At 28.8% G+C, this 22236-nt stretch overlaps 1 protein-coding gene across 5 annotated transcripts in view; it reads left to right on the top strand.

Moving 5' to 3' along the window:
* The window catches only part of LOC142325497 (uncharacterized), a 384074-nt gene that overhangs the window by 90221 nt on the left and 271617 nt on the right, over window positions 1-22236 (top strand). For all 5 annotated transcript variants that reach the window (XM_075367339.1, XM_075367337.1, XM_075367336.1 and 2 more), the window contains one exon: window positions 15515-15649. The gene's annotated coding sequence lies outside the window, so the exon portion shown is untranslated. The remainder of the gene's footprint in view (window positions 1-15514; window positions 15650-22236) is intronic.

Here is a 22236-nt window from a genome sequence, read left to right as displayed (position 1 = left end):
AATGTTATCAATACACATGTTATATTCATGTAGCATGAGATTTTTATCCTGAAAAACGTTGTAATTTTACATTTACTAATATTGAACTGCAGACCATTACGTTTACTCTAACGAAATCTATTTAATATTTGTTGTAGATTTGTACACAATCGGACATATTATTTATTTTAGGTAAAAATTTCACATCATCTGAAAAGACCAAAGTCAAATTTCATTTTTTGCATGTGAAACTTTTAAGAAAATCCTTAAAAATTTGACACACATCATTAATGATAACAGAAATAAGGAAATTAAGTAATTTACATCTAGGATAACCGTTTAAAACCTCCTACTTTTTTTATTACGCTAAAGTTATTTATACTTAACTATTGAGTTCTACCGATCAAAAAGTTAGTAAACGATTATAAATCTTGCCCCTATTGCATCCAATTTATTTGAAAGCAATTTTATATTAACTCTTTCAAATTCTTCGACAAAATCAATTAGTAACATACCAGTTTTGTTGTTTAATTCGAATCCATCGATTGTAATTTTTTTTATAATAATAAGCTTGGATCAGGTGGAACGGCAACCCACGAAATCATCCTGATTGATATCAATAACTTTTAACATTTCTGAATTAAAAAGTTCATAACTATTAATTAAAAGGCTTTTAACATTTAAAAAATATTGTTATCGGTATAAACCAACTAATTAGAGATTTAGTTTAATAATTTATATTTATATTATAAGGCTACTTTGGAAGTATCTCTGGCTATCGTTCGAAAGATACTGGGTTCAATCCCTGATAGATTTTATTTATCATCATGCGTAACTGTAATTTTAAATTAAATACCTTTACAAAGGTTACTGTAATACCTATTAAACGTACGTGTATTAATTTAAAAATGTAGTATATAAATTAATCGAATAAAATATATTATTTTTCTGAATTTTTCTTATTTTACGTTGTATGCTAATTTTTTTAGTCACAACATATTTACCACCTTCTTCTATATATATATATATATATATTGTTAATCTGCTTAGAAAAATATGAGTATTGGTATTATTTACTTAATTGTTATATATCATGGATTAAGACTTAAGATGTATACATCATGCCTGGTAAGTTTATTAACTTTCTCTTTTTAATAATCATCTGTCATGTTTTTTTTACCAATATTACTTTGATTTTGTTTCTTTTGAAGTTCAATACCTTTCTCAAATTGCATGTCAAGAATTTACTTTCTAGAGTTTATTATTTTTATAAACAATTACAATAAATAAAACAAATAAAATGTTTGTAAAGTAAAGAACTATAGTAGAAGATTATATCCGCAGGTAATACGTGATAAGTCCATACAACGTCTCCCTAGTATATATATATATATATATATATATATATATATATATATATATATATACTAGGGAAATAATCGGAAATAATCTCTGTGTATAGTCAATAATTTATATATATATATATATGTATAGTTTTTTATTTATACTCTTACTTCCTAAGGAAAAGTTTAAATAAATTCGTTTTATGTACCTTAAGAAGTATTTTTTTTTTTGAAAGTTTGTGTAGTAAAAGGACATCATAAAGTGCAAATTGATTACTTTGAATTTAACAATACTGAAATTTATTGTTTAGAAAAATAAATCAAATGAAAATAGTTTTTATATCAAAGAATAATTTATTCATTTCGTACTGTTATACCACCGCCAGGTTTTGCCCAAATATGCACCTCAGCCGTTAGATTTTTGTGTAACCACCGAGTCAGAGTCTGTGAAAGGTATCCTCCTGTTTTAATCACTGGAGACGTATACTGTCTCAAGATGTACTTAGCGTAAACAAATCTATATCTATAGAACTGAGAATAGGAAATAAAAGAAAACGTATATAAATAAAAGGAAAAGGGGCATGTACTCAGTAGATTTCAGGACCCAGGATAACAGATACTGTTATATTGACCCAGGATACTGATATTGTAGGATAACAAGACCCAGGAGAAAGCACAAGGCCTATTTTTTATATTTTTTTTACAGTTTCGTATATATCGAATGAAAGAAGACGAAGAGAAGAAACAAGAGAAAGCAGACGAAAGAGGATAGGAAGGACGATGTGGAATTCTATGAAGAAAGAGAATGTTCCAGCCAAGCACACTAACCAATCCTTGCCCGAGGATGTTGACGAAGAATACCATCCTGAACACTACGTGTTGATGATGGACGCTTTCAGTATGTCAAGCGCTATCAGCGTATAAAGTTAGTTGAAGATCCCTGGAGAACCCTGTCCTTCAGAAAGGACAGATGTTGATAAAGCGCCTTTAGGTCAGTGGCAGATGCTAGACTCCAGACCTCTCCACGTGTCCGTAGCAGTTGTCTCGAGGACGTAAGTAAAACCACATGCCATATCTCAATGGCACGAATCAGAAACTTGTTGTAGGAATAGTATGCAATCTTATCTGGTGGCTTCACTGGGTCGGCGGAGCGAGAGACGATCTGAACATCAATATCGACGGTTTGCCCGTCCTGGGCTGCTATAATGTCTGGTTTCCTGAGACCCTCCTCAGTGTTAAGACGGTGTTCCCGGCGGATCACGTAGTTCTTATTCTATAGTGCTGTCGCGAGGGTATACGGGGGGGGGGGGTGGTTGTGTGGCTACCGGGAGCGTCACAAGGCCTTCCCTACGGAGTTGGGATATCGCGAGGGTCTTTGCGACAGCATCGTGTCGAAGGATCGTCGGTCTTGCGTTCGGTAGAAGCATTGGATGTTACGGACAGTGGTCTGGTCTACACACCAACCAGCTCTACACCTAATGTTATGTAGGTGCCTGCGATCTTGAGATATTGTTACCGCAGAAGGGAGACAGTTGATTGCTGTGTGAATACGTCGTACGCAGTCTCTGCCTGCAATCGATAAGCAGAGCGATAGGATTGTGGGCGGAACGAGCGCTCATTTAGGAAATGTGCGCCCATTCCGCCTACAGTACTTAAGATGATCGGCATATTTTTACCCAGATGGAAAATACAACGGTTTTGTTTTGACCAACATTTAAATATATCCTGCGACAAAAAATGATTTTCTTTGATAATTTTAACAACCGCTAAGAACAGATATCTAAAGGAATAACCTCCTCAGTCTCCAAAATTATGTGAATTATCAAATAAATTCTAAACGGTTCGGACCTCCACTGGGTGGTACTCGTATAGATAAATAAAATATTATTTCTTTTAATAATTCAATTGTACTCTTGAAACAATTACTTTAAAAAAGCTCATTACTACGCTTAACGTGTGAAGAAAACGTGTTCACGGTGATGTCAATGTAGCGGCCATATAACATATTACATTATCCTCACAAATAATACATATTACATTACAGATTATTACATATTACGTTAAACTGCTGGCATAAAATGTAGCAACAATTGTTTTTTTTTTCAAATTACAACGTAATGTAATAATAAAATCTTTAAATTAGTATCAGAGCGAATTATTCAAGGCTTACAGACATATTATGTACCGATATTGAATCTCGGTTCATAATATGTATGATTCAATACATATTAACACCGTAACCTAAATAGTAGAGAGTTTTGATAAAACTTATTTTACCAAATAACTTTTTATAACATAACTTATCTCATAAGGTGGTAAGTGTGGTAATTGACAAAGGACCGTGTCCTTGATATTTTGTTGAATAACTTCTTATTTTATTGCTATTACTTTTACCGTCAAGTAATTCAAGTATAATAATTAGGTAAATTTTTTTTTACGTACTATTTGTAAGTAGAATTTAGAACGCAGTTTGAAACGTGAATTATTTTTGAAATTATATATTTTATATTTTTGAAATTAATAATTTTTGGTTGCGACAAGCCACGGTTACTGAAAACTACAGTTAATTCTATTTTTATGTTTAGGTTGATCTGTTGTTTATTTTTGTTCTAAAGTCTACAGAAGTATAAAATAATTTCAGACTCAATTATATAGATCTATTTTTTTTTTGCCTGTTTTAAGATTCCCATTCTTTCTAGGATTAATGTAAAATTAAGTTATTTATTTTTATACAATCAGATTTCTATATATAATACAGTCTTTAATAAAAAAATATACAATCTTCAAACAATACTTTATACTAGTAAAAAATATCTTTAAAAAAATAAAAATATAAACAATCCGTAAATGTTGTTTGCTTGTGTCATTCATTACATTGTAATCGGTGAGTTATGCTAACTCATGGTATTACAATCATCGAGTGATGCCAAGGAAAATAGGACAAACTATGTCCGACTGTAAAACAAAAATGAGAACTGCATTTTTAACAATGGCGTTGGTTACTTACTAACACATAACACATGTCTGCACGCGATACAACTACCTAGGCATGGGAATTATACGGAAGGTCGAATTATACACCTTCTCGTTTTATCCGATAATTATTTATAAATAATATTTTTTAATATTTGCCGAATCTTTTTTTGGAAGCACGTGAATTGCGTCATAAAAGTTTTCACGATAATTGTTCATGTTTTCAATCGATTATTATTCTACATACTGTGACTTCATATGTTTAACACTTTTTTTTCTATAATTCTCTTACGGAATTTTTCTAAAAATTCATACCGTTGCCAGTTATTGAAATAAGAACTATATCGTACGTAGTTGTCTGTATACCTACATGATCTTCACTCAGCATTCGCGCTAGGTCTTATTTCATTTCAAAGTAACTTGTTGACATTCTGGTGATCGGGATGTCACCACCAGCCATTACATGAAACCGTGTGATCCGTTATTAATTGAAGTCTGAATTCTATCGGTTTACAAAAATTATTTTAATGTCGGGTAATTAAGTTGTTATATTTGGATCTAAAAAATTGAAAGTATAATTAATGTTGCTGAATATTGTGTTTTATTTAATGGATATACCGCTACATAATTTACTATATAATTAAGACCACTCCGCTACAAAAGATAAAACACCCGGTTAGTGTGTTACACTGGTCACCGACGAAGAAGGTAGACAATTCATTAAATGAACCGTCAAATAGCAGAAAATCTATTTAACTTAAATTTAAATGCGAGATAAATTTTCAAAAAACATAAACATCTATTTTATTTTATGGATAATGTGATGGGAATATCAACATAGTCTTTATTTCATTTGTTTCTAATCGTACTTTATGGTGTTTTATTTTAATAAAAATTTTTTAAGGGTTTGTAAAGTCAAAGCAAAAAAGTTGAACGGTTATCATGGATTTTCGAAATAAAAGGGAAATTTGGAGGCTAAAATTGAATACTATCTTTAATTTGAATACTATCTTTTTTTCTTTTTTACTTCCTTGTACGAAGTAAAGGAAGTATTGTGATAACGAAACTTTGGGTTTCCAAATTTCAACGGAAATATCCATCTTGATCATCCGTGAATCCATTTTGACTAGTTTCGGCGTGACATCTGTACGTACGTTTGTGTGTATGTAAGTATGTATCTCATATAACCCAAAAACGATTAGCTGTAGGATGTTGACATTTTGGATTTAGAACTGTTGTAACATCTAGTTGTGCACCTCCCCTTTTGATTGCAATCGACTGGACCAAAGGTGTCCGTAAAAACCAGTTTATTACTGCAGTTTTTCTTAAACAGCAGTTATAAGCCCTCATTTATAACTTTTTAACGATATCATAAGTGGTAATTATCTTCATTGGTTCCAGAGTTATAGCCAAACGAAATTTTAATTAATATAATATTTGGATCTTAGGAGAAGGCACATCGGTTCGAATCAGACTTCATCTACTTTTTTTTTAATTTAAATATATTGTTTTATTAATAATTAAACATTTCGTAAAAGATTTTTACGATGAATAATAATTCAATAAAAAAAAATTGAAAAAGTATCATAAGTTTTTAATGAAAAAAGAATTTTATGTACTTTTCATTTTAAAAAAAATATGTAAATGTAATTTAACAGGCGTACAAGGAAGTCATATGTTGTCCACATCTTGAGTAGAAGTATAAAATAAAATTAATTTTATTATAGAATAAAATTAAAAATACTGTTTCTTCAGTCTTTAAAATAAAATGTTTAATGAAATAAAAATCTGTTTTGGGTGTAAAAACAATAGTCATTACAATATAACTATAACCTCAGTAGAAGGTAAGGTTAAATTATCATCGATTGGTTTGTTTCCTCTATCATTCTGAACGTTCACCGATAAGCAATCACAGATAATATACCAGGTTCTAAATTAAGTTATATAAATTTTGCCCTTTAGTAAATACGTAGCACTATAGGCTACGTATTTACCGTCATAAATTTTCTTTTTTAATCAACACATCACCAACTTATTCATGATTGGCTATAATTATTTTATTTAAAACTACTTGTTCAAGTTTTCAATAAGTTTATGATACATTGTAATTAATATTATATGAAAGTATAAGACAATCCATATTTATTTTTATCCAAATATTTATCTGCATCCGTTTAAATTAGAATCAATGAACGAGAAAAATATTGACATTACTTATAACTACCCAGGACCTTTACTATTTTAAAATATCTTAAAAGTATTTAATTATTAAAATAATATATAATATAAGTAAAAACACAGAATTACAATACTCACTTCAAATTAAATAAATTTAATTTATACAGAATTTATATATTCATCATTTCTGTAGGACAGTATGCAATTCGGCCGGCTAATTCTAATTATTTTTTGCGTCTAAAAAATATACGCATTTAAATAAATAAATAAACAAAATATTCGTACAGCAAATAAAATATACTCGTAATAATAATATATATGCTTATTTATTTATATATCTGTCTGTATTTATAAATCGTATTCCTTTCTGAAGTTAATACTAATTTCTTAATCTGGGCTTGTACCTATTTTTCTAATTATACAAATTATCATGAAACGCAAAAATCGGTAAAAATGTTTTTCATACATGAATTACAAAAACCATAGATTACATTCATTTAATAAAGTATATATTGAAGCGAGAATTTTGAAAAGCTATGATTTGGATATCAATATACATTTACATTTTTATAAAATATTAGTGTTTTGGTGATATATCTTTTTATCTGCCTTTTGAATCTCATAATGCTAAACATATTAGTTTTATTTTTAAAATCTCCTAATTGACATATCATACATTTTAAAATCATATTTTTTGTTCGCGCCATTAATAAAAATATTACTGGAATATCTGTTAGAACTTAAAAAAATTCCTTTCGGCCCTCCGGAAGGCGGAGGTAGATTTCACCTGTACTAAGTAGGGGATAAAAAATATTTCCACCTTAAAGTTAAGAAAAACTTACTCAATCAAAAAAATTACTCAATCCGTCAATAGTTGCGTGTGAAAAAAGTTTCACATGTTTAGCATCCCCATCTGACAATTTCAGCAACACTTTGGTCATCCCTTGCCGTAAGGGTTGGTCATATCAAAAATTGTTTCAGACAAAAGTTTTAGGTAATGTTTAGAGGACTAACGACTATTTTAAACAGATTTAAAGGAGTTCGATATTTTATTTAACATCCGATTTGGCCCAGTAACAAACTCGAACGAGAATTACGGCAGTTATCGTGTCCACAAGAAAGTGAAATATATATACATATAAACTTTTGAACTGACGGTGGTTTTGGGCTCTGGGGGATGTGAAACACCAAGATATGTCAAAATTTTCCGCAAGTCGAATACCCATTAGACTACCCATTAGAATAGGTAGCTTTCTTATGAAATCTACTAAAAAGGAGTTATTTCATCAATTTTTATTTAACACAATGGGAAGACGATTTGTATGTGCGAGATGATGCTTCTATATTAATTCAAACAAATCAAGATTTATTATTAATTTTCTACAAGATTAATTGCAATTTTTTTTTTTTTTAATTTGAATTATGAAGTAAATATTTCCCTGATGAGGCTTTTGTTTTTCCCTTTTTTGTGTGATGTATTCTTTTCTGTGATATATATTCTTTATTTAATTTTTAAAAGTTTTAATTGATCCTGATAATGTTCTTTTTTTATTTCTCTAAAAATCGAAAATATCTCAGTATTAATGATGTTGTTCACCAGATCCTTAATATTAGTAGGTTATCTGACACGAATAGAATTCATTCTCGAAAACAAAATATCCATGCTCAAGAATAACAAGCATCCCTTGTCAGACTAGCTAAAAAAAAAAGTGAGGAGTGAAGTGGTGTCTTATTTTCTTCTCCATGAGCCGAATATACTATATAGTATATATATATACTATATATATTTGCATATCAAACACACTAAAATTAAAGTGATATTCCGCTCTAAAAGTGACACTTTCATTCTGTTCACCAAAGTAAATATCATTATTCTCAGAGAAAGCAATTCTTACTGATACCTCTTGTAATGCAATTTAGATGGTTTACACATCATATTTATAAACACTTGAATAAATAGTGCAATGCAATAAACATTTTGTATATTTTTGTACTTAAATTTCTTTTAGAGAACTAATATTGAGAGTTGAAATATATTTAATTTATATACAGAGAGAAAGCTAAGGTAGTATGTATTACTTTATTTTTATTTTAAATCTTTATTAAATTTTTATAAATCGTATATTTTTGACAATTATAAAAAAGAATCTTAAAAGAAATGAGTGAAATATTAAATTAAACCGTAAGAAATATTGTAAATTAATTCACTTCTTTTTGCCCATCCAAATTAAAAAAAAAGATATTGCATGTTGTTGTTTTATCAGGTGTTGAAAAATCGATTGAATTATAGATATAACAATAAGAGATTATAATTCTAAACAGATTTAGGAGTCCAATAATAATTCGCGAAGGTTTAAAACTATTAATTTATAAAAATTTTTAAAAGAAATCGATAGTCTACTTTAAATATGGTCGATTGTGATGAAAATGCCCTAAAAATAAATATTTTATTAAATTTTGATCCTCAACTCTAATACTTAAAAGAAAACTGCTTATTATACGGGGCTCAATTAAATGGAATTACATTTTAAGACGGAGAAAGAATTCTTATCTATCTCATCAATATTTTTCCACAAGATATGTTTTCTTAATGAGGAGATTATTTCCCCTTTTCTACATTCCTTACAAGTCTACTGTGTTATTTCTAGTAGTATACTCTTTATTGAACTGTGAAAAAAAGAAATTAGGAAAAAACCTTTTGACCGCTTCTGTAAATCCTTTATGTTTAGTTATTGTGTTTATCTTTTGTTTCCTTTTTAATTATTTATTAGATAGTATATGCGTCTTGTCAGTCCTTAGCCGGATTGTATTAAATAAAGCGTGAGAATTGTCAGATTCTTTTAATTAAATATTATGAACTTTAGTTCTACGTGTAAAAGAGAACCGGTGACATGAATACCTAATCGTAAAAATATATTTATTCATACATATAGGCTTTATGTGCGTTTTTTTATTTGTTATTCCTCCTCCGTATATCTCTCTTTTTCTCCCTTTGCTTACCTGTTATTTTCTTATCCTTACATAATTACCTTATGTTATACATATAGTCTGTTCTCTTCTTATTACATTTTCATTTAATAAATAAGATTACATATGATAAATTACGTGTAAAAGATATTGTTTCATGTGAAAAAAAGAATATTTTGTAATAAAATATTTACATTACTCCCTCTTTACTTACGGATTTATTAATCATATTCAAAGTATAATCCACGTCAATCTTCGTCAATAAATGCAAATATTATAAGGATAAAAAAATTGACGGTAGACTTATTTTTTACCCGACTGTTTTTTTCTTCTAATACTAACTAATGTACAAGTATATTTAATTTCATTTTAAATGTCTTTGGTTAGAATTTGAAAAAAGATACTCCTTTTTTTTCTTGTTCAATTAAAATTGATATTATGCCAGTATTAACGCACAAACTATTCTTCTAAAAATATGCCGTGCTAACTACATAATAACTAACCTTTTTCACAAGTTGCCGCCAATTTGATTGTTTTCGGGCCATTTCTTTTTCATTTATCGACTCTTTTATTTTAGTAACAAATTTAGTCCAAAAAATATTATATTCGTTTTAAAGAATTATTTAAAATGTTATTCGTCAACTGGTGTTTTCGTTTCGATAATCTGAATAAACGTTTTGTAGTTATTAACATCATCTTTAATAAAACAGGTATCGAATAATTTCTGAAGAAAAAAAAGCTGACTAATTATTATTGTATGACTTTCCTGATTTTTAATGATAGAAAATAAAAGAGAAAAAAAAAACAATATATATTTTTAGAAGTGGGGAATAAATTTTAAGAATTTTTTTCTAAATAATTCGTGTAAAGATTAAACTTAATAAATTTGCTTAATAAAGTTTTATCAAATCATACACATCGTCCAATAAATGCTAAAATAAAAAAAAAAATAGAATTTTCAAAAAACGTTCCGGCATTTTAGACCGGGACCTGTAATTTAAAAAAATTAAAGAAGTTTCTTGATAGCTCTATATATGAAATATAAACTTACAAAACGTTTAAAGAATATATCTTAAAAAGAAGATAGAGGAAAAGAAAAAAAAAATATATATATATTTGAATTTTAAAAAATGGAGGTTGATTTTTTTTTATTATTGCTTATATATGTATTGTATGTAACAAATTTACTGAAAAATGCTTTGAAGAAAATCGAAATTAGTTTTTTCGCGATATCCCACACCCCTCAAGAAATTAAAAATAAAATTAATATGATCGTTGTCCCATATATAGAAATATTTGAATCAAATTTGAAGAAAGTCGGTTGGCTCAATCCTGAGATATAAGGCCAAAATCAGTGCGACACATACGTACATATTTATGCGCATACATACATATATATGTTTGTTTTGGTCTAATGAGCTGGTTGAACCCTAAAACGTAAAGATTTGAAAAATCCCGATATTCAATTCTTGACATGGTTACCATATATAGAAATATTTGACCGTACTTTCCCTCTAATATTGTTATTCTAGCTATATTCTCTGAGAAACTAAAGATGATGGTTAAAAATAACACCTTCGTATTATTTGCTGCAAGAAGGAAGCACTGTAGAAAAATGATTGACAAAACGCCCAAACTGGATGAAGAGCAATAAAGAAAGCTGTTTTTAGGTAATTGAAAGGGCGCATTTTTAGAAAACAATTTTGGTGTTTCACAAGAAGTATATATGAATTGCGTTAAATTAGTATTAATTAAACATTAATTCTTTACTTTTTCTGGATAAAAATATATCAATATTGAATTTAAATTGTATGGATTTCAAAAAAAAATTTTTCGAGAATATTTCCATTCTCATGTTTAACTGTATCGGTGAAACTTATAATTAAGCTTCACATCCATTGGTAAATATATAATAACTGTTGGTATAAAAAAATAAATTATTAGCAATTTAAAAAAAACAAAGCTTAAATGTATATTTTCTATTTTAGACCAGTAGAGTTATAAATAATAGTAATATATATTTATATACGAATACATTTTTATTTATATTATTATCTTAATTCTGACCCCAATTAGCACTAAAATAGGCCAAAAAGTTTTCGTTAATTAAATATATTTTGAAGAAAGGGGATATTGAAGTGTCTGTTGCCCATGAAATAGAAGCCGAAGAATTTCAGAACATTGAATGCTCTGGTAAATTTACAGCTTGTTGAATGTCGTAAAGAGTTAACAGATTTATTATTTGTCCACGATAATTTTTGATGATATTAACTTATATAAATATTAAACTTATATAAATATTTAATATAAAATATTAATTATATCCAACCATAAACTGAAATAAATTTTATTTTAAAATTTAAAAGGTCTTACAGTATGAAATATATATATATATTAAAATGCAGAATTAAAGTCTATAATGTTTTTCATCCAATTTCTAAATCCTTTTTGTTTAATTAAAAATAATTGCCAATGATAATAACAACTGACTTTCGGAAAACAGCAGCACCAGTCATAGAAGTTAGCCATAAAGACGACTGAAAAGTTGTGAAATAAATTAAAAGAAACTCTTCATTATAAAATTTAATTGAAATTATTAACGTCGTATGTCTTCGTGAACGTTTGTACTTTAAACTAATTGTTAATAACTAAATTTGTTAATTTCTAATTTATTTCCATGAAGTGAAATACTTACTAACATGGATGTGTGGCATCACACACATTTTATTTTATTATATTGATTTTAAGACTCCATAAAAAAAATTTGAAACCTTATTTTCCTTGTTTAATACAATATAATGTGCTAGTTTGTATCTATTTATAAATTTATAAGTTATTTTTTTTCAAATATAGAAAATTGTACGCGACACAAAATTAATATTCACGAATTTAATTTATTCAATTATAAATTATAATAAAATATAAAGATCAATTATATGAGATTTTATTTAATTTTTTTTATTTAATTGTTTATAACAATCGTTATAAAGTATGTATCACAATCTTTATGAGTTATTAAATATATTTATTTAATCCAAATGTGCAGCTCATTAACCACAAATCTTATGTTTTAACAATTTTTAGCGTGGTCGTACGTTGTTGCATTTATATGTAATTTTAGTTAAGTAATTTTGAATAACGTATAAAAATTAATTAAATTTATTTTTATAATTAAAAGTGAACCTCACTAAATTTAAAAATTAATTTAATTTTATCATTTTAATTATACGATTAGTAATGTAATTACGACAGGGAAAATATGAAATCGGTTTAACCGACCTGTAATTGTTTTTAGATTAATGGGAAGACGCGCACATTCACAGACATAACTCACATAAACTAATTTATAAGATTATAAGAAATATTTATAACACTGTTCTGTCAGTTTGCTGTTAAAATATTAAACATTAAGGTGAATGTAGTGGTTCGTAGCGGTGTGAATGTAAGATGTAACGGAATGTTGATATACCTTGTTACAATAAATTAAGGAAACCGGTGTAACAAGTGTGATGCAGCGCTCATCGTCTTCGGCTGCAAACAGAGTTATAGAGATAAATAGTGGAACAGAAAGTATATTTTTGTTCTACGTTCATCGACTGTATTTTGACGTATTATGATATTAAATTAGATTTTACGATCGTATATATTATTTAAATAAACTATAATTTTTTACGTCGTGGTTATTATTCATATCTTAATAAGCTAATCTGCTTTTATTTATAGCGGAAGGGGTTTCTATTTTATACGTAATGGATGAGCAATATTCGGTTACGTTTACTTAGTAAACCAATTTTCTAACTTTTAACGTCGATTCTGCACTTATATTAAATTTGAATATAAATGATTGTTACGAAAATCGTGACAGAAATCCCTAAAAAAAATAATACAATAATTTCAACGCAAGAAATAATGATTTACTTGTGCTTATTTTATTATCTAAAGTATATAGAACACAAAATAAATTCAACTTCAAAGGTTATTTTATTTTATTTAGATCCCATTCAGATTTTTTGCACTCCACCGACTTTTATACTGCATTCTTCCTAGTACATCTGTTATCAAGAAGCCTTTCTGTCTTCCCAGCCAGATAAAAAACTCAGATCTTTTACTTGAGTGATGGATCTAAAATACTAGATATTCTGATCAATACTAATCAGAATAGAAAGATTCTGTTTTTAACGAAAAATTATATTATCTAAACAATCCATTTTCTTTAAGTCTTTGTTTCGTAATAGCGGTGTAGATTAATTTTTTTTACACAATCTGTTTCTGTCGTTCATGCGGTTGTAAGGCATTTAAAGCATTTGAGGGACAAGTTGTAATAATGTAGAGTTTCTTTTTTTGAAGGTAATTAATTTTTTTAATGACATTCATTATTCAGCCAGTTCTTGTGTCGAACAGTGAAGATGTCACGTAGAGAACAGAATAATACTTCAATTTCAGTGAGTTGCCATGCATTTCCCGAAGGGCAAACTTTCTATATCTTTTTTTAAGACTTTTACAAATATACAAATGCAGTCATTAAAGGAATCTTAACGTTAGATTATTTAATTATAATTAAAAAAAAAAATATTTTTATCCTTCACGATTTATGTAAACTAAACATAGTTGTAATGTGTCAACCACAAATTGTCTTCTTGAGCCAGTTTCATCCCCTAAAGCTTCCAGAATAACTGCGATAATTAAACTAAGACCCAGAAATTTATTTATTTACGATAACTATATTATTTATAATGTATATATATATATATATATATATATATATATTTTATTGTATTTATGTATACCAGGTTAGTAACAGCATAGTGATATGATGTCAACAGTACTGTGCAGAGTTGCCAAGGCATCATGTGCAGTCTGACGTGTAACTGTAAATATTCCTGTAAATGTGTAGTATTGGAACAGACTCAGGCCGACCACTCCTGAGACGTGTGATTAATTAAATCCGACCGCCAAAGAACACCGGTATTCACAGTCTGCTGGACATAGTGGTATCCGTAAAACCTCTTATAGACTGTTAAAATAGATTGTTCTGACTACTTCAATCTATTACTTCTCTCTGGGGATAGAGCCTTTAGCTTAGAAAATAGACTATATTTAAATAAAAATAAGATACAATTATTATTTTCTTTCGGATCGCTGTTATATGTTTTATTTTATCTAATTAGTAACAGGGTCTCCAAAACATTTATTCATATTTATGAACGATCTTTTTTTAAATTTTTTTAAAATTTTATTAAGTCGAATTGAAAGCCGGTAAGTCGTTTTCATTTATATTTATATTTACATTTACTGTTATACTTAATCTAGCAATAAAATCAAATTATGTTAGTATCAGGAGGAAAAGAGGTGGTTAAAAATTCAAAATTACCAGCTCAAGTGTTTCTTTTCATTTCTTTTATATGTAGCAACGAATTACTAAATATTCTTTAAATTTAATAAAAAAATAAATATCGTCTCGAAAAAATTAGTAGCGCCTCCGCCTATCACCCGGAAGTCCTGGGTTCGAATTCTTTCATACGCTAAAAATTTCCATTCGGGCTAATTGATCATAGCAGTCGATGCCCGCATATCTCGTTAAATAAAATTTATCTTTTCGGTATGTATTTGTGTTTTAATATGTGTGTAAAGGAATTAAGATTTCTGGCCGGAATTTGAGCCCGACTGAATTTACTTGTACTTATGCTCAAAATAAGCTTAACCAATATCTATATCCTGGTACATCGTGATTGATTTAATTCGTATTTTTAAAAATATGCTAATGTTCATTTATGTTACAGGAACACCTTAAACAGTCGTTTCCCAATATACTTATGTTACCTTTCGTAGTTAGAACGCTATGTCCTTAACTAAAACAGATGAAAAATTATATTTTAGATGATATACCCTTTTTTTTTAATTAAAAGCTGTATTTTTCAAAGCCTAGTTATATGATTTTGAAAAATATTTTTTGAATATTCAAAAAAACATTTAAAAAAATTATTAAAAAATAATTATTTCTTTATTCTGTATTTTTGCTTATTTGTGCTTTAAATATTTAAATGTATAACCTTTTTTTTTTTGTTATAAAACAGCGAGCATGAACAGCTACGGTCTTCAGCGGGGTAGAAATTGGTAGCTTATGAAAAGGTTCCATGTATAACCAAGATTCGAACCCGGGACCTCCGCACGAAATGCCGAGAAATTAAATTACCTACTCAGCTGCAGAGGTCAGAAAATTTATAATTTAATTACTTAAAAATCTACATGTCATTTTGATGTTAATATTAAATATTGAATTTCTGTATTTGATCAAATATCTTCTAGCAATTTTCATTAAATTATTATTTTTTTTTAAATTCGTTCTATTTAAATAACTTTGGGTAATACGAGTGTGTCTAGAACATTTTAAAATCTTTGTTAATAGCTTTAGAACATACAAGCGCAATTTTGAATAATCAAATTTTTTTTAACTTTAAAAGCAGTAAGGAAATTTTTTCTTAAGTTTATTTTTGATATATGTAAATTATGTATTTTTTTACCAGGAGAAACAATTAACCACTTTTTGTTGTACATAAAAACAATACCCGTTTAAAATTACAAATATATACAAAATACAGTATACAATCAAATTTAAATTAATTAATATTAAACGACCTTCATTAATTGTAGAGTAGTTCCGGAAATGGAATATTTTTATTCAACCTGCATTCATTATAGGCTTATCGTTTTAATAAATTATATATCGAAGGGAAGTTATAAATCACTCTTTAATAATTGGCGAACAATGGGATTTTTTTTGTAATGATGGATTAATTCATTAATTCAGATGATTTTGTACGTGGGAATATGGGAGTAAAATTTTATAGCGTATAAAAAATGCCATGCCTGACCGGGGGACTCAAATCCGGGACCACCGGATGTAAGGCCGAGCTACTTCTTCACCGTGGAGATATGATAGTTTCGGTAAATAATTTCAATTAGATTTTCTTAATTGATCTTTTTTTTATAATTATAAAATATATTTATAAGTAGACTGAAACTTTTTTAATTACTCTGTTTAGTAATTTCATTTCATGAATATTTCCGCGTACGAAACAAGATGTGTGTGTGTGTGTGTGTGTGTGTGTGTTCGCGCGCGCGCGAATATATGTTACCGTGAAAGACCGAAATTAGAGAATGTTAATATTCTCCGGTGAATGTCGATATATACCAAATACGTCGGTGAAAGCCCGAAATATTTGCTTTTACGGTCCTTTGTCGGTATATGTCGACAAACACAGATAAGCTCTCGTGGGAGTCGAAACGATAACTAAAAATTTAAAAGAAATTCCCTCATACCACTCTGTAAGGTAAATAGATTACAAGAAACCCTCTCAAAAAAGGGAAATTTAACTTTAAGCGAAACGCAACTTACGCTAACTTCGTTCGCTAACCTCACCTGATTAACCTTAAGTATACAAATTATACTGGTATATATTTTTCTCCAGTGGGGGTTATTAATCAAATTAACCGCATTCAGTACGCACTGTTGGTTAAAGTTGAATAAAAATATTTTTATAAAAAAATTTAACAAAGGACAAACCATTTGACCTTATATTTGAATCGTTACCGTTCATCCATATAACTAAAAAATTCGGTATATCCTCAATTTATAAATTGTAAATTAAGTAATTTACAATTAATAAAAGTAAGTAATTAACAATAATTTAAGTAATTTGCAATTTATAAATTGTAAAAATAAGTATACGTAAGTATTTTTTAAGGATTTTATCTATACACCGTGGTAATATTATAAAATGTATAATACGCGTGACTAGATAATACAAAAAGAAACCCCATCGTTGTGCAATCTGAGTATTAGCTCATAAAAATTCCTTCTTACTTAACAATATTTACAAAGTTCAATAGTAATAATTTTACAAGGAATGCATATCGGTTAAGATGTAGCTATAGTATAATAGCTTATAACTGGATCCAATATTTAGTTAAGTCGACTAATATTGATAAATCGTGTAAACCATTTAGTGAATCGATAAACCTTTCTTTGTGAATTGTTTCTATTTTCGCTTTCCATCTCTTACATATATACATTTACGTACATTACATATTTTAAGATGTATTGCATGTGTTGTTATAATAATATTTTGTAAATAGATAAAGTATTATTGCGTGTACAAGAAATTTCAAGCATAGATTGTTTAATAAAAGTAAAACAGATGTCGGTTATGGTTTTCGCTCTGATGAGCTCATTGAATAATGACTCGGTGGCTGTTGTGGTAAGAGGAGAGGTATGTCGTGTAGCCGACAATCGCCTACTTTGATTATGAGATGTCATTAAGATTATTTCAGGCAATCTCATGAAATGTTGTTCGACGTGTTGAATGTAGTGTATGTTTTTGTTCTGTAAGTGTGTTTGTGTGTTTTATAAAATCTTTTCGGATTACTTCATAAAATTAAAAGTCATTCATAACATTTGTATACTCACGATGATGTATAACCAAATAATAATAATAATAGCTTATGATAATGTAGTACAAGAAATTGCATCGTTACAATGTAATCTTACTGCAATTTATTGCATTTTTTAATTTTTAGTTTCTTTTTTTCATTATTATTTTAATTGAATTTTCTTAATTATTTACTACTCTTTTATTTTATAATTTATCATAAATTAAAGATTTTTTTGTTAATTGTTTATTACACTTTTTTTTTTATTTCTTTTGAAAAATATATAAATAATTTAATCCAGTGGTTCCCAAACTTTTCCGAGTCTCGGCGCCCTTTTTCAGTGAATTTTTTTTTCAAATTAATTTAATTTTTTCCATGGCGCCCTACCCAAGTAAAAGTATGACTACTCGTAAAAAATAAATATAAATAAAACTCGTGTATCTTCATTATTTTTTTACTTTATTAACTTTAAATTAGTAATTAGAAAATGTCTTGGTTCAATTAATTATGAAGCGTTTACAATATTTCGCGGCGCCGCTGTGTAGAGGCCGCGGTTCCCCAGGGCGCCGCGGCGCACAGTTTGGGAATTACTGATTTAATCTGATCAAAACATAATTAAGTAAACTGAATCAGGAATAAGTGGATGTGTAGCTCCACGCATTAAAAATAGTAAATGTCCTACCATTTACCTGAATGTTTAAAAAATAAAACAATATTAAATATGATTAGAGCAGCGTCACAAAATACTCAATAATTATTAAAAAAAAAAAAGAAACTAAATTCCACGTTGATAATTGTAAATAATGTATATTTAAAATAATAGATAAAGATAAAATATAAAATAAATAACAATTCAGAAAACTTAGAAGTTTTTGAGCACATATTTGTACACGCTTAAGAAAATTTAGATTTCAAAGTTATTTTGTTCTATATTAGAAAATTTTGTAGTTTTATTTTAAATAAATTGATGGAAAGTTTTTTTATTAAAAGGATTAGTAATTTATTAAAAATCCTAACGAAAGGCTTATTAAGGGGTTAGTCTACTCAAACCGGTTTTATTTAATTATTTAATACATGCAAGTGACTTACTTTATAATAAACTATATAAAATTACAAATCATTCTATATAATATTTATTTTAATATAATAATTACAATCGCTAATATAAGGGCGGCGGGATGAAAACAGAAGGTATAAAATATCTTATAAATTTTGTGACGTACAAGTATAGTGTTTATGTCAGATTAACCATGAAATAACGCTCTATATGCTGTAGTATGGAAACATTTTGATTAGCTTTTAAAAAAATCTTATGATTTTTAGTTCCTTCTACGAAGTAATGGAAGTACTGTGATCGCGAAAAATTTCGGTTTTCAGATTTCAACGGAAATATCCATTTTGACCATCCCTGAATCCATTTTGACTAGTTTTGGCGTGACGTACGTACGTACGTATGTGCGTATGTATATATTGCATAACTCAAAAACGATTAGTCGTTGGATGTTGAAATTTCTGATTTAGGATTTTTGTAATATTTAGTTGTTCATCTCCCTTTTTTATTGCAATCGACTGGACCAAAAGTGTCCAAAACAGCCCAAAATTCAAACAATTTGGATTTTGACTTTTTCTTAACTGCAGTAATAAGCCCTCATTGAGAGATTTTCAACGGTATATCACAAGTTGTACTTATTTTCATTGGTTTCAGAGTTATAGCCAAATTAAATTTTAATTAATGAAATATTTGGATCTTACAAGAGTACATTGGTTAAAATACGACTTCATCTCCTTTTTTTTATATATTTTTTACTTTAAATATATTGACTTATTAATAATTATTATCCTCTGATTGTAAAAAAAATTTCAATAAATAATAATTCAATAGAAAAAAAAAGAAAAAATATCAGATGTTAATAAAATAATATTTTATGTACTTTTCATTTAAAAAAAATGTGTATGTATAATTTAATATGCTTACAAGTAAGTCATGTGGTGTCTACATTCTTATGTGAAATGACAATTTTTTTATCGTTAGTTAAGAAGTAAGATCTTATAATCAATTTTTTACTTTCTTCATAAATATATACATACTACAAAATACTACACTGTCGATATGTCATTGAAAAAAAGTTAAAATTATTTACGGTAAAACATGAAAAAAATAAATTTACGGAAAATTGAAAAATAAACTTCCACTTCTAGAATTGCTCAGCACCATATGTAACTCCTTCTTTCCTTTTTTTAATTCTTTTTTTTTAACTTTTGAAACCTTAGCTTTCTTCTTCTTTCTTGGTGCTTTCTACGTGCTGAAAGCTCCATTCTTTTTTGTTCTTCGGTTATCTCGTCGTCTAGCGTAACGTATAGACTTACCATCGGGCGATATGGAAGCTGTTTGCATCACCGTGATTCTTGCCATATTACCGAAATTAAATTCACTAAAATCTCTGGCGACAGCAGATTCCACAAGTCCTTTAGAAGCATTATGAGATTTTTCGCACGATGCAGCTGTAAAGATTCTCGTTATGATTCTGAATTAAGTCCTTTTATGCACCTGGCTAATAAATTGCTATCACTAAGTCGACGATAAATAGGAGTTACATGTTTAAGTACTATTAGATTTATTGGTGTATGTACATTCGTAGTGTGGTATACTTTATTTTCAGCAAGTGCTTTATTATAATAACACCAGCTATCTTGGCGGAAGGACATTTGGTGTGCTTTGGTTCTGCATCGTTTGAGACACAGTGATGAAGCGTTGCTAGCACAGATATCTTCATCGATTCAACATCCTTATTGACATTGGCTGCTACGGCATTTCTATAGTAGTTAGTGAGCTTATCAATTGTAGTTTTTTTTAGACTTCCTTGCGTCTTACAACCCGAAGTTATTTCTGTTTATGCTTATTTTAACCAAATTCCTAAAAGCAGTCCCTAAACGTTTAGAAACATGATTTATACATTCTTCTTTCTCCAGTGTAACAACACTGCCATAAATTTTCAATTCATGTAAATCACTAAATACTTAGTTCCCATCATCTCGATTCCCCCCCGAGGGGAGAAGATCCCGCCTCGTAGCGTGTCCGGTCGCTACACCACCCCCTCCGTTCTTAGCCAGTAGTGGCTTTATCGGAGAACATCTTCTCGCCCTCAAACTGATCACATACCACAGCGTTCATTTCAGGCCCCGCAGAGATGCCACCGATGCAGATGCCCCGAGGAACATCTGCATCGGAAAATTCACCCCGAGATAGTTTTAGGTTTATGCCTTCAGAAGAAGACAACGGACACCTGCAGCTACCACGTTGCCCTCAGGAACTAAACTAGAAACCTAACCGCGGATACCCGGCGCCTAGTTCTAATCATTTAATGAGCCAATTTCATTGAATATCTCGAATTCGAGGCAAAACTAACCACAATAACAACTTTCCCACTAAAAGAGTTAATCGCAACGAAATTTAGACCTAGCTCCCTTATAGAACCCCGCTAACATTAAACTCATCAGCAATAGTGTTCCCATCAGGAATAATGTAACGTATCTAAAGTTATATGGCAAAGAACGTTGCAGTAGGATTTCTGCAGCCTTCAGTTTCATTGCTGGCGACAAGCCATAATGGTTTCTATCACGGTTTGTTTTCTGGCCTTCATACCAGAATGCAAATTCTGGACTGTGCTTTCCAAGATTATTTTCTGTCTCTACATAGTTTTTACAGAACTTGCTCAAAACTACATAGTCTATAACTAAGTCTATGGCTTCTTCAATTACCGCTCCTACGCCGTAATTTGACGTGTAGCCTCTTTTGTGCCATGTTGCTTCCAAAGAAACAGCTAAATCAATAATGCTTGACTCAGTTATTGATTGTTTCACATCTCTATAATACTTTCGAACCTTAGCTCTTATTCTAAGAAATAAGAGCTTATTCTAGCTCTTATTTTTTGGCATTTTCTCGTACATCAAATTATAGTATTAACAAATAAATAGTACTGTTGTATGACTCGATAGATACGGATATTGTTTTTTTCTTTAAGAATAAGTGACTAATTTATTTATTTTAGCAAAGTTTTTTTATTTGTAAAATGTTTTCGTTGAAATTATAACCATATTTTTGTCATTAAACCTTACTTAATGAGAATTTAGAGAAGTTGTTAACGAACAAATTAAATTTTATTTGCTCTGATGAATTTATTTTAATCGTATTTATAATTAATAATACAGCATGGATTTTAAACTGATGGATTCCTTGTTTTAAACAAAATATCTCATCATCTCCGTACTTCATTTCAGTTGCAAAGAAGAAACAGTTACTGAATCATATTCCGTGTTTATTCTTTAATAAATTATACAAGTATATAAAGGTTGGTGATGTGTAGGT

The sequence above is a fragment of the Lycorma delicatula genome, chromosome 5, assembly GCF_047948215.1.
Source record: "Lycorma delicatula isolate Av1 chromosome 5, ASM4794821v1, whole genome shotgun sequence".
In the NCBI taxonomy this organism is placed as follows: Eukaryota; Metazoa; Arthropoda; class Insecta; order Hemiptera; family Fulgoridae; genus Lycorma; species Lycorma delicatula.
Note: the sequence above shows the minus strand (reverse complement) of the source record. Positions and strands in the feature narration are given on the sequence as shown.